Genomic DNA, 13,631 nt, shown 5'->3' with positions numbered 1-13,631 from the left:
TCAGCAGTGAAAGGTCCTTTGCTTTTAAGGACTTGTCTGATTAGATTAGGCTCACACAGATAATCTCACTGACAATCTCTGAATTTTAATGTCAACTGAGTTGGGACTTTAATTACAACTGCAAGATCCCTTCTTGGCAGTACCTACATTAATGTTTAGATAGCCAGTGATGGGAATCTTGAGATAAGGAAGCATTTTTGGAAGTCTGCCTACCACAGCTACAGACATAAATAGACAAAAAGGCAAATTTCTAGATGACACAGTGCACCCTTTCTATAACAAACCCCTCTGCAATAAAATAGCCAGAGAAATCAATGTGCCATTAAAGTGGGTATTTCAAACCCACTTCTCTATCCAGAGCAAAACCTTTTAACTACCATAGTAGGGCCAACAGAAAGAAAACCCTGATACTCCCGATTGGTCTGACACCTGTCAACCTACCTGGCAGAGGTCTCTAATGTTAATACAGACATCAAATTAAATGCTCACCTGAAAGATTATACTTAGAAAATAAATAATCATTAGAAACATGATTTCATAGCATGTTATATCTACACTTGACTTTCCTAAAATTGTCTAGACAATGACTCTTGAAACTTACTCTTGATCCTTATACCCTACTGGTGCTTATAGACACATAATGGGAACCAAGCTTGTAAAGATTCAGGTAGATCCCTCCACGGCATGGCCTCAGACACTCTAATTTCCACTGAAACCCAGAATTTAATCAAACATCAAATCTAGTTATATATCTTCAGATCAAAAACTCCTTACACAGTTGATTTTGCTGGTTGACTTTAAATGTCAATTTGACTGGGTTAAGAAATACTTAGAGAACTGGTAAAGCATTACTTCTGACTGTGTCTGTTAGGGTTTTTCCAGAGAAGACTGGACAGTGAGTGTGAGTAGACTAAGTGGGGAAGTGCCTTCAGTTCAGGTGGACAGCATCCAATCAGCTGGGAACCTAAATAGCCCAAGAACAGGAGAGGCCAATTGGTCTCTTCTGGAGCTGTGTATTCTTTTTCTCCTCCTGCCCTTGCAAACCAAAACTCCAGGTTCTCTGGACTTTGGACTCCAGGCCTTTATTCCAGTGGTTTTCAGGCTTTTAGATTTGAACTGAGACACACTAACCCATTCCAGGGTCTCCAGCTTGCAGATGGCAGATGGCCTATATGGGACATCTCAGCTTCCATAATTTCATGAGCCAATTCCAAACCCACAATAAATTCATATATATGCAATTCTTGGGGCAGGGAAGTATCAATTGTATTGGTTCTGTCTTTCTGGAGAACTCTAATACGTCTATCTATTGCCTTTTTACAAGCTCAATAGATAGGGATATCAGTCTGTGTAAGAACCATACATAAAGTTATCCCTAGGTTTCCAGTAGCACTTCATTTTAATTCTCCAGTTCTACGTACAGGTACACAGTTCACTTTCTCAGCCCTCATTAACATCTCTGTAAGTGAAGATGGCTGATACATTTTTCTTTTATTTGGAATTACTAACAATGCAAGACTCAGGCAGTTTTGTACCCTGATTTGATCAGTTCATATTTTATGTGTGTCTGTAAATGTTGCATTGTTCCCCATGAGCAGGCACAATTATTAAAAATTTTAAATTTTTAAGTAGAGGTAAAATGTTCTGTTACCACATGTGGTTGTTAACATACTTGACGATATGGGTATATTTCCTTCATTGCAGAAAGTTCTATTGGTTAATGGAGGCCTACAATAGTCACATCACTCTTACTTGAGTAATTTTTTATGTAAACAGAATAAAGATGACCTGTTAATAAATAAATGAACAAAAATATACTATATTCCCAACAGTTTGCCATTTTATTCAATATAGAAAATTTTACCTCATATTCACATCTGGAAAATTCTCCAGAGGATTCAGCCCACCTCTTAAAGGAACAAGTGGCTGAATAGCTTAAGGAAAAATTACTGTTTAACCAAGAAGTGATATATTATTTAGGATGTAACCTCTCCATTAAAAGGTATTCTATCACTGAAGGTCTCCTACCATTTTCATATGCTTTCCCTTCTCATTCCCTTTCTCTCCCCCCATTCGTCTTAGTTTACTGTTAGTCTTTTCCTCATGCTCTTCCTTCCTGTTCTATTCTTAGTGGCTCTCTTTATATCAAAGAAGACATTTGACATTTGTTTTTTAGGGCTTGGCTAGCTATACACAAAATTATAAGAGGTTATGAGGGGCAAGGGGGAGGGGGAAAAAGGGGAGAGAATTGAACAACAGCAGAGGAGGTAGAGAGGGAAGATGGGAGGGGAGGGGAGGGGGTTAGTAGGGGATAGGAAAGGTAGCAGAATACAACAGTCATTATGTAAAATATGTAAATTATGCCATTATGTAAAAATGTGAGTATGTAACAGAAGTGAGTCTGCAATATGTATTTGGGGAGTTCAAAACCCAATTGAGTCAAATGTATGAAAGATGATATATCATGAGCTCTGTAATGTTTTGAACAATCAATAAAAAAATGGAAAAAAAATAAAAAAATAAAAGGTATTCTATTCAAAAACGGGGGGAAAGCCCGGCCATGGTGATACACATCTGTAGTCCCAGCTACTTGGGAGGCTGAATGGGGCTGGGGCTGGGAGGGAATTTGAATCTAAAAGTTCAAGATCAGTCTGGATATCATAGAGAGACCCTGTATCAAAAAAAGAAAAAGAGTATGGACTTATAAGATGTGAGGTATTAAATGCCAAAGAATTCCCAGTTTTTCCAGCATGACTTGACTCCTTCATGAACTTACCAAAAACATGTTACAGAATACTTACTTGAGGCTTAAATTGACTTTGTCACTTTGAAATCTTAGATTACAGCGACCTCAATCCTAGGTCTACCTGAACAACAAAATTGAAATCATTTTCCTTATGCTGTTTCAGCACATGCCCTTTAATGGAACCAAAAATGGGAATGGGTGGCGCTGGTGTACCTAAGTAGAAGCTTGGCTTAATAATATGAGGAGCACCAGAAAGCACCTTCAATTTAGATGATTCTCTAGATTCAAAGGCTAGGATTTCCTCCTTATTATATGCCATGACAGTGGTTGAAATCTGGTCAGTACTTCTGTAGATATTACCTGTGTCACACCATAAACCTTGGAGATTTCACGGACTGCTTAATCCTCATGACTGACAAGGAACCTCTAGCATTGCTCAGCAAGCCAATTAACTACAGAGCTATGAAGACTGCTATTGTTGGTTCCTAAAATGACCATTTTCAATGTTATAATCTCAATCCTGTGACCTCATCTAAGAGAGCCCCAGGACTGTGTATAGCAGCAACTAGAAAACTGACTCTGAGGACCATCTAGTTGATGTTCTCCTGGAGAATGCGGAACAAATATTTCTTTTAAATGATCAAAGTCAATATCATTGAGGTTATGCAGCAACTACATAAAATCATATTAGAAAATAACCTTTTGCCCAAAGCCAGTCCAGCCCAAGAGGGGAAACTAACGGCCCTCATAAGAGTTGGTGTAAAAGGCACACGCATGTACACTCAGCCATGATACCTTCAGCACTGTACATGATTTGGCAATGCTCTTACACAGAGGGATAGCTGACCACAGAAGATAGGCCTAAAAAATGGGGGAAAATTAGATTTGATACTCCCAGTAGAAACATCTATTAGAAGTTAAAAAGCAGTAGATGTGATAATAGAGAAGGTAAAAGAACTGCCCTGGTGCATTATTTTCTCCTTGTTCTTAGGAGTTATTTATGACAAGGGAAATATAAGAAAATGAATGGATTTTTGCAATTTGTTTCAGGCAGAGGATTCAGTCACAGAGTCAGAAAATAGAAACACTGGCTACAACGAAGCTGCTCTGTCAATTTCAATGATCTCTGATGTAGCTAAGTTTTGGTTATACCAAAAACTGGGGTCAACATTGGCCAAATTATACTACACTGCTTCCACCATGAGGGAGAGTTTGTGGGGGAATTTTCTCCCTGGTCACTAAAACTGTGGAATGGTTAGGCCCCATCTATTCTATCATAATCCAGAATTTTAAAAAGTCTGTGAAGGTGAAACACAGGTGTGAGCCAGCTCCCAAAGGATGGTTTTAAACACTAAAAGTCGGGCTTCATCCACTTGCCCATATCACAAGATTGTGAATGTGTATTACAGATTGCTTGTTCTCTGTATGGGGAAGTCGTCTCAAGCAGAAAAGCAACTACAATAGCCAACTTAAGAAACATGTTAGACGATGTTTTTCCCACTGAAGGAAACCACCACTACTCCCTAATGTTAAAGGGACTCATTTACTGAAACAATCAAAAGGAACTTGGCAAGGTATTTCCATTTAATCAAAAATCGTATTGCCCTGCTTTCCAGTTTCCAGGAAAATGTAACTATAAACTTATATTGGTTGAGTTTTCCAATACTCTTGGATATTTCTGCTGAGAATTTTACCCCTAGTGGCCATCAGGTCAGTTCATTCTTAATCAACAACTAGAAAACCCATGAACCTGTGAGTCTCAGCACCTTTCACTGACTTGACCTTGACTGAGGCAGATCTAGCTAAATACTATCAAAGAGAAATTTTAAAAATCATTCTTACCTTCCATCCGTGCAAACTCAGTTTTCAGCAATTTTGCCTTCAGCTGGGCATGGAGGATCACACCTATAAATCCCAGAAACTCAGGGAAGTTGAGGCAGGAGAATAGCAAGTCTGAAGCCAGCCTCAACAACTTTGTGAGACCCTGCCTTAAAATAAAATAAAAAGGGCTGGGGATGTAATTCAGTTCTAGAGTGCTTGCTCAGCATGCATAAGACCCTGGGTTCTATCCTCAGTATAGCAAACAACAATAGCAATAAAAACCTTCAGAATCTCTTAAACTTCCTCAACCTGAATATTGGGTATTCTGGTGTTTTAGTCAACTTTTTCATGGCTATGAACAAAAGATCTGACCAGAACAATTGTAAAGAAGGAAAAGTTTATTTGAGGGCTCACGGTTTCACAGGTCTTAATCCACAGAAGACCAGCTCCATTCTTCAAGGCTTGAAGTGAAGCAGAACATCATGGTGGGAGAGTGTAACAGAGGGAAGCAGCTCACATCATGATCAGAAAGCAGAGAGACTCCACTCACCAGATACACATCCCCATCCCAGCTCCTCCAGCCACACCCCACCTGCCTCCAGTTATCATCCAGTTAATCCCATCAGGGATGGTTTCACTGATTGGGTTAAGACTCTCATAACCCAATTATTTCTCCTCTGAACCTTCTTGTATTGTCTCACATGTGAGCTTTTGAGGGATACCTCACATCCAAACCATAACTTCTGGTAAAAGCACCAATTGTAAATATTTTCTGGAGACAAGCTAGAAGGAATCTATGAAGTATCTAAACAACAAATACTATAGCACAACTAAAATAAGTGTATCCATCTATGTATCCCTCATGCAAAAAAAAAAAAAAAAAGGCCAAAGAAATTGATTTGCCAGTAGGGCACAACTGGAAGTCCATAGTATTACATGTCTTAAACTAAGACTTAAAAAGACTTGCTGGTGGAAAACAAAATGGTTCAGTCACTTTGGAAGAGTTTGTCAGTTTTTTTTTTTTTAAGAAGTTGAGTATACATACCATACAACCAGTAACCTTACTCCACGTATTACCTACCCTAGCAAATTAGAAACTTATCTTCATACAAAAACCTGTGCATACATGCTTAAACCTGCCATACTTTAAACATGTAGGTATATGTGTGATGGCACATGCTTATAATCCCAGAGGCTCTGAAGGCTGAGGCAGGAGGATCATAAGTTCAAAATAAAAAAAAGAAATAGGACTGGAAGTTAGCTCAGAGGTAGAGTGCCCCTCAGTTCGATCCCCAGGACCACAAAAAATAAGAAATAAATTATTTTTTAAAATAATATTTAAAACTGCTTTATTCATGATCATGAAACTCTGGAAATGCCCAATTGCCCTCTAACTGGTGATTTCATAACCAAATTGTGACATGTTTATATAACAGACTAAGGAATAAGAAAGAATGAACTGCTCATGTTCATGACAGCATGAATGAACCTCAAATGCCTTGTGCTAAATGGAAAAAAAAAAAAAATGGCAGGCCAGAATGGGCCGGACCACAGGGAAATAAAGCAAATCCCAGGGTACCAATGGCTCACAATGGGGGCTATGGTTGTCTAAAAAAGGGCATGGGGGAACTTTGTAGGGTGATAATCATTGTGTATCTTGACTGTGTGAATGATGGTAGAGTGGTTACACAACTAGATGAGATGGTCAGGTCTCAGAGCACTATATACTAACAATTTTACTACATATAACCACACCTTATTAAATAGGAAATAAATCAATAAACAAAAACAATCTACTTGGTACAGCCCCAAAACAGATCTGAATCTCACCTTTATCTGAAACTTTGATAATTTTCTTATCCATTTAGACTAACCTTTCATCCCTGAACTAGGTAGGGCCATGAACAACCTTATAATTACAGCAACACTTGCCTGGGATTTGAACTTTGAGCAATGTACTAGCAAAGATGATAAACAACCAAGAGTTTGAGCAATACCAGTTTGCTGGATCTTGACACTAACTGAAAATTCTTTCCCAGGTGAAGGACAATGAGACTCACTTTCTACAACCACATAAGTACATCTAGAATTGGTGTGCCCAACTCAGGGTGCTAGTTACAATTCTTAACCAACAAAATTACAATGAACTTCCCCTTTCTACCACTTAAAATCTCTGATTGTTTTTTCCCCTTCAAAGAACCATTCAATGAAACAAAGAAATATAGTATTCACATTGTCAGTCACTAAAGCGATCCGATCCTTATCTTTCCTTTAACACCACACCCAAATAATCACTGCCCAAGTCAAGAACTGGAGCAAAACTAGAAGTAATGCTTTTCCTAAAGCACTACTGTCCCTCCCCACCAAAGGTAACCACTATCATGCTTCTAACACCATAAGCACCTTTTGAGGCAGTTTATATAAATAGAATCATGCACTATAGTCAGTTTAATTCCTCAAAATTGTATTTGTGGGATTTATCCACATGACCACATGAGTACTCATTGTTCATTTTCATTTTTGTATTATATTCCATTGCATGACTACACCATGACCTTTATCTATCTGCTATTAGTGGATCACAAATAATAATAGAAGAAACTTTCCATTATATGTGTCTTTTGAATTTTGAATGATGTGTTTGACCTCAAAATCAGAACAAATAATTCTGAAGTAATGAGCAGAGTCAGTAACTCTTGCATTTCTTCATAAATAGCAGTATAGAACTGTTTAAAACAATTTCAATGTAGTATTTTATTTTTATCCTTTGCAATTAGAATCATTATAATTATTCTAAAGCATTAATGATATTTACATGAATTATGAGTATGACTGTAATTATACCTTTTTTTGCTGATTTGTAAAGAATTCTTTATTTAATGAAAATTAGCAAACAAGGCCACAAATGCCCTTGAGTGTTTTGAGAAAGGAAATTAAAGGTCCATTTGGAAGAACAGAGAACTGTATACTTTGAGAAGATGAAACTCTGTGTCATAAAATTCAAATGTCCTCATTGCATTTTAATTTAGCTGACCAACTTATCTGAGATTATTCTTTAACATCTGGGTATAAACAATAAAACACTATATGAGACTGAACATACAAGTCAGTAGAATATTTAATAAAGTATACATGTACATAAAATGTACACGTATCTAAGGCTGTAATAAACAAAAATCATAAAACCATTTATGGCTTACATTCTCCATTTTGCTATATAATGGCCATTCTAAGGGTCATTGTTAAACTAGTATAAGAAGTATTCCCCAGTGGAATAACTGTTTTTATCCATTTGAATAAAAATGTAATTCAGGGACACATATTAACTTGCAAAATGCCAGTGTTTTCCACCTGGATGTCTGCATAAGAGGTCAAAACACAATTTACTTAAAATGTAGCTGCCTGCTGGATGCTCACAAAGCTATTCTACTGGGGATTACTACAGAAATATGGAGCCTATAGAAGAAATTGCAGATCAGTCCAAAAAAGAAGTAAGCCATAGTTTTGATTTTTCTGCTATCTTACTGTGCATGCTTTTGAAAAAAAAAAATGATTTGTGCTTATTTTTACCTAAATAACTTTTAACAATATGACAAAATATGTACCGGCATAGTGATAAATTCATGGACCATTCTCTCTGCTCAGTTGTATTTTCTTTTTTCACATGTTCACCATTTCTTCACCTGGCCCCAGGAAGAGAAATGTCCCTACCTTTCAGAAGCCTGCCAGAGGTGCCTGCTGTCTGCTGCCCCACTCCACCCATGCACCCGGACTTCCTCCTAAGTCAGGAGTAATTGTCCTTAACCCCATGCCCAGCCCAGCAGAGCTCTCTGGGAACTTGGTCTATGTGTGTTGTAACTGCTCTGAGCCTCTCTCTTTACAACCATCAAACCCATGCTCCATGCTCTGTGTGCTTCATAAGGATATAGGGAGAGCCTCACGAGAGAGACACATTTCTAAGGATCATTTTTAGTAATACAATTGGAGAGAGGTGTAGCCTCATTTTGCCAATAAATTCCTCTTGACATATAAGTATATTGAAATCTGAAGAATTCTTAAATGTAAATTCTTTTTCACAGTAAAATTTAATTGCCGCGTTTTCTCGGTGCTGCAAGCTTTTCATTTTGTAAGGTGCCTAGTAGTAGGGACAGCCATGTTGATGCACATGTGGGTTCAGCCAATTTATTTTTTTTAATCTACCAAAGTTTCTCAGACTCTTTAAACTTTGCTGCACCAACCCACAGCTGCTGTCTCCCAATGGTTTACCTGGCCAACACTTGAGGTTAGTTTTCAAGTTTACCATAATTTTCTATAATGGAAAGAGACATTTTCTTCCAATACGCAGAGAGGTTTTTCATCTGTCTGTTGTACCTCTTGCCACTTATATTCCACAGATCCACGTCATTAATCCCAGGAGAGACCAGTTGCTAATCATTGAACCCGTATCCTCCCTTAATACCTACATAAAAGGAGTCAGCATATCCCAGTATTCCTTGCAGCTAGGTGAGGGCACAAGCAAGCATAGTTCATTTTTGGTCTGACCCCTTTAGAATCGCTCATTTGCACCCCTCGGTGTTCCCTTCCCAGCCTCAGGCTGATGCCCATAGCTGGCAGACCCTGGAATCCAGAAGCTGAGAGCTGAATTGAAGGTGGTAGTGCCACAGTGGCCCGGGGTCCTGGAGTAGAGCCCTGACTTTTGACAAAAAACAAGCCCACTGACCCAGAGTCTCATGGAATCCTTAAAATGTGAGCATTTGGATGATTATGGCAGTTAGCCTGCATTGATTAATTTCTCAACCAGTCTCCAAACCAACATTTGGAACTCCCTTGGCTCTTTCAAAGCTGGCCTAAATGCACCAGACTTCTACCTTTCTACCTTCTACCTTCTACCTTCTGCCCTGTTTGTGGACAGGGACACTTGGGCACTGTTAGGGTTCTCTTAATAGTCTTGATGTCAGACATCAGCTCATCTGGGGTACAGGGTGCCCAGCAGTCCTGGTGTGTCCCAAGTCAGCTCTTTCTGCCACCTTCAAGTGACTATTTCAAGTCTCTTATTTTCTGAAGCCCTTGAGTCTCTCTTCCTTCTTCAAGGAGAAAGTTGCCATCATGGACTGGGAACTTGCTCTATGCACTGGTCATCTATATCCACTATCCACCCCCTCCTCCTGTCCCTGAAGAGGTCACAGCCAGTCCTTATGGCTGGCAACTGACTCTCAACCTCTGCAGGGACATGCCCTATATCATGCCCTCTCTCTCCTATGCATTCCTCTCTGCTGATGCCTGTCTCTTGTGGACTCAGCTCTGTATGCATTCTGTATAAGCAAGGACAAGTTCAACACTAAAAATCATACACAGCAGCTTTAATGCCTCTGAACACTATGTAGAGAGCAGCTGCCAAGTACTTGCAATCTAGCCAACATGCAAATCTTGCTCAACTCTCCTGCTATCTGTCTCCTTTCTAATCATTGTGCTCCCCTAAACAAAATGATTCTCTTTAAAGGAGTGGCACAGATCATTCACAGTATGTAGCACACCACATGGATTGCTACCTTTTGCTTTCTTGCAGGTGATAATGGAGAGCCTCTAGGGAACACTTGCTCCCCTTGAACTTTCTCTCTTTGTGGGAGAAAACTGGGTTGTGCTCTAAAACCTGTCATTAAAGTCATATTTGGAGAGCTGAGCTCATGAAAAGGTTGAGGTCTCTTTTTCTTCTGAACAACACACTGACTGGCACACAACCATTCCTAACAGGTTATACCGGGGGAAGCTGGAACCCACATCTTAGTCTCATGGTTCCGCCCCCCCCACCCCCCATTTCTGTGGTTGAGCACATTTAGAGCATATTTGAATGTTCAAATGTTCAAGAGATGATCCATCTGCATTATGCAAATCATAGGTATATACACTTAAGGAATGCAAGAACCCTGTGTAAACTATCTTTTGAGAAAAAAAAAAACAGAAGTTGTTTAGACATTCAAATGTCTAATCAGCATTTCAAACATTAACACATCCAGAACTAAATTCTTGGTGTCCTTCTTCTCCAGGTGTCCTCCTTCACCAGCTGCTTCACCAGCAGGAGTGTCACAAGCAGCTCAGGTCAAAATCTAACAGTCAGACTTGATTCCTTTCCCTCTCACCCAACATCCAACCCATCAGCAACATTGTTGGCTCCACTTTCCAAACCTACCTCCTTCTCATCTTCTCCCACTTCCCAATCCCACTCCCATCCCCAAGGTCCAGACTGCCACCATCTTTTCTGGTTAGTTGCAGTGACCTCTTAGTAGGTTATCCTATTTCTACGTTTGTCACCCCCAATCCTATTTTTCACAGGAAAGCTAGATGGTTTTGATCAAGCTGTTCCCTACTTAAAATACTCTCCTATCCATTATGAGATCAAACCTGAAATCTTCATTGTGCTTACACGAGGTGGCCTCAGCCCTCAGCATTGCCCTCTAGCCCTTGCTCCCTGCTCCTGAGCCTGCCAGGCAAGTTCCCACCTCATAACATTTGCACATCCTCTGCCAAGAAAGTTCTTCCCTGAGATATAAACTCTTAGATTGGCCTTTCTTGACATCTGTATCAGTTTCCCAGGACTGCCATTACCACAAACTGGGTAGATTAACATCTGTTAAACCACAGAAACCTAGTCTGTCACAGAGCCAGATATCCAAAATGAAGGTATCCTGCCAGGTGATGCTGTCTTGGAAAGCTCTAGGGGAGAAGCTGTTCTATGTAGTTCTCTTAGCTCTAGTGCTCTAGTGGTTCCATCAGTCCCTGTTGCTCTTTGGCTTTCCATTCCAACCTCCAGCCTCACCTGGCATTCTCCCAAAGACTGTTTCTTCTGTAAGCTCCCTATTTCCAAATAAAGTCACATTCACAGGTACTAAGGCTTTATCGTATCTTTTTAGGAAACATAATTCAACCCATAACAATATCCTACATCGTCTCTGCCTGTTTTGTTCACTCCCTGTTTTAGTCAGCCTTTTTGCTGCTATGACTAAAAGATCTGACCAGAACAATTTTAGGGAAGAAAAGTTTAATTGAGGGTTCAGGGTTTCAGAGGTAGAAGGCCAGTTCCACACCTTGAGGCTCCAGGTGAGGCAGAACATCATGACAGAAGAGTGTGGCAGCAGAAAGCAGCTCAAATGATGATCAGGAAGCAGAGAGAGAGAGAGTTTCCATTTGCCAGATACAAAATATATACGCCATAGCCACGCCTCCAATTCCTACCTCCTTCCGTGACTCCCCACCTGCCTCCAGTTACCACTCGGTTTAATTCACTGATTGGGTTAAGACTTTCACAATCCAATCATTTCTCTCTGAATCTTCTTTCAATGTCTCACACATGAGCTTTTGGGGGACACCTCACATCTAAACCATAACACTCCCTGAAAATACATATGCCTTTGGTTCTCCCCAAGGATAATGGTGGTTGCCTAACCTAGAATCTCAACCCCTTCTCCTTAAAACAAAATTACCCATTGCTCATGTGTACAGCACACCTAGAAGACGAAAGAAACTCAAAGAAATAAGAGCCCTGCTGAAGCAAGAGAGCATGATAGCAATACAAGACAGAAAAAAAAGAGCATCATTTATTAAAGAAAGTGCCCTTTGCTCTAATAATAGAAGAAGGAGCAATTGATCAGCTCAGCCAGGTCGCCACCCTGACCTCTCTGCCTCTACTGCACCATCTGCTATTGCCTGTCAAGGAAATGTAGCAGGAAGAAACAAGAACAAGAGCAAAGTGGAAAAACAGAACCAAAACACTTGGGCAGGTGTAACTGGTTTGGCAAATGGTGTAGCAATTGCTCAAAAAAGTAAACATAATTACCCTGACCCATCCACTCCACTCCTAGGTAGACCCAAAACAAATGAAAACATACACGGTACAAATACCTGTAGGTGAATGCTCAGGTCAGTATTGTTTTATAACAGCCAAGAAGTGGGAAACAACCCGAATGGCCAAAAATTATGAATAAACATGCTGTGATGTACCCATAGGACAGAAGATTATTTAGCAACAAATAGGAAGGAAATACTGATCCATGTTACAACAAGGATTCACTCTGAAAACGTCATGCTACATGAAAGAAGCAGATCATGAACAACTTCATATTTTGATAGGAAATGTCCACAACAGGCAAATCCAGATGGTTAGTGGTTGGTGGGTGGGCAGGAGGAGCAGCGAGGAGTGTTTGCCAATGTGTGTGAGATTTATTTGGGAGGGTGACAAAACTGCTGTGGAATCAGATCATGGTGGGCATTACACAATTTTGTGAATATATTCAAAATCACTGGATAGTAGACCTGAAAAAGGTGAATTATTACAGTGTGTGAATTCTATCTCAATTTTAAAAATGTATGAGAAAAAAACATTAAAAGAAAACACACACACACACACACACACACACACACACACACAGACTCTGAGACAGATAAAATTACACCCAAACAAATACATCTGCTGGGCCAGTATTCTAAGCTGCAGCCTCTAGGCTCCCACCCAGTCTTCTTTTCTTGCTTCAAGATAAAAGCCTGTTTTCTGGACATGTTTCAGGGAGCAGAAGATCAAACTTTAGTTTCTATAACATACCCAAGTTTATATAATGGGTCAAATATTTATTTTACTAACAATTTATCCTTTCATTCATTTCCATGAACCAAAAACTGTATCTTTGCTCCAATAATCTCCTTTGCAAGAATTTGTCTCAAGGATGTATAGAAAACACTGTTTATGGAATCGAAAAAAACTTAATTACTTGATGCCTCATGTTAGTTGAGTCACGATCTGCCCTCTAACGGAATCCTGTGCTGAAAGATGGCTTGGAAGCACATTTAGTGTGGGAAACTGTTGAAGATGCAAAGTGGGGAAATGTGGGTTCATTAGCACTATCATCACTATGTTCCTGTGTTATAAAAATGGACATAAAAAAGACTCAAAGGAAATATACCAAAATATTAACTGTGTCATCTTGGGGTAAGAAAATGGATTTGCAAAGTGTAATTTTCCTTCTTTATACAAGTGCAATATTTTGTAATCAGAAATTTTAGTGTTTCAAGACCA

Source organism: Ictidomys tridecemlineatus, chromosome 5 (assembly GCF_052094955.1).
Source record: "Ictidomys tridecemlineatus isolate mIctTri1 chromosome 5, mIctTri1.hap1, whole genome shotgun sequence".
Taxonomy (NCBI): Eukaryota; Metazoa; Chordata; class Mammalia; order Rodentia; family Sciuridae; genus Ictidomys; species Ictidomys tridecemlineatus.
This window is presented reverse-complemented; position numbering follows the sequence as displayed.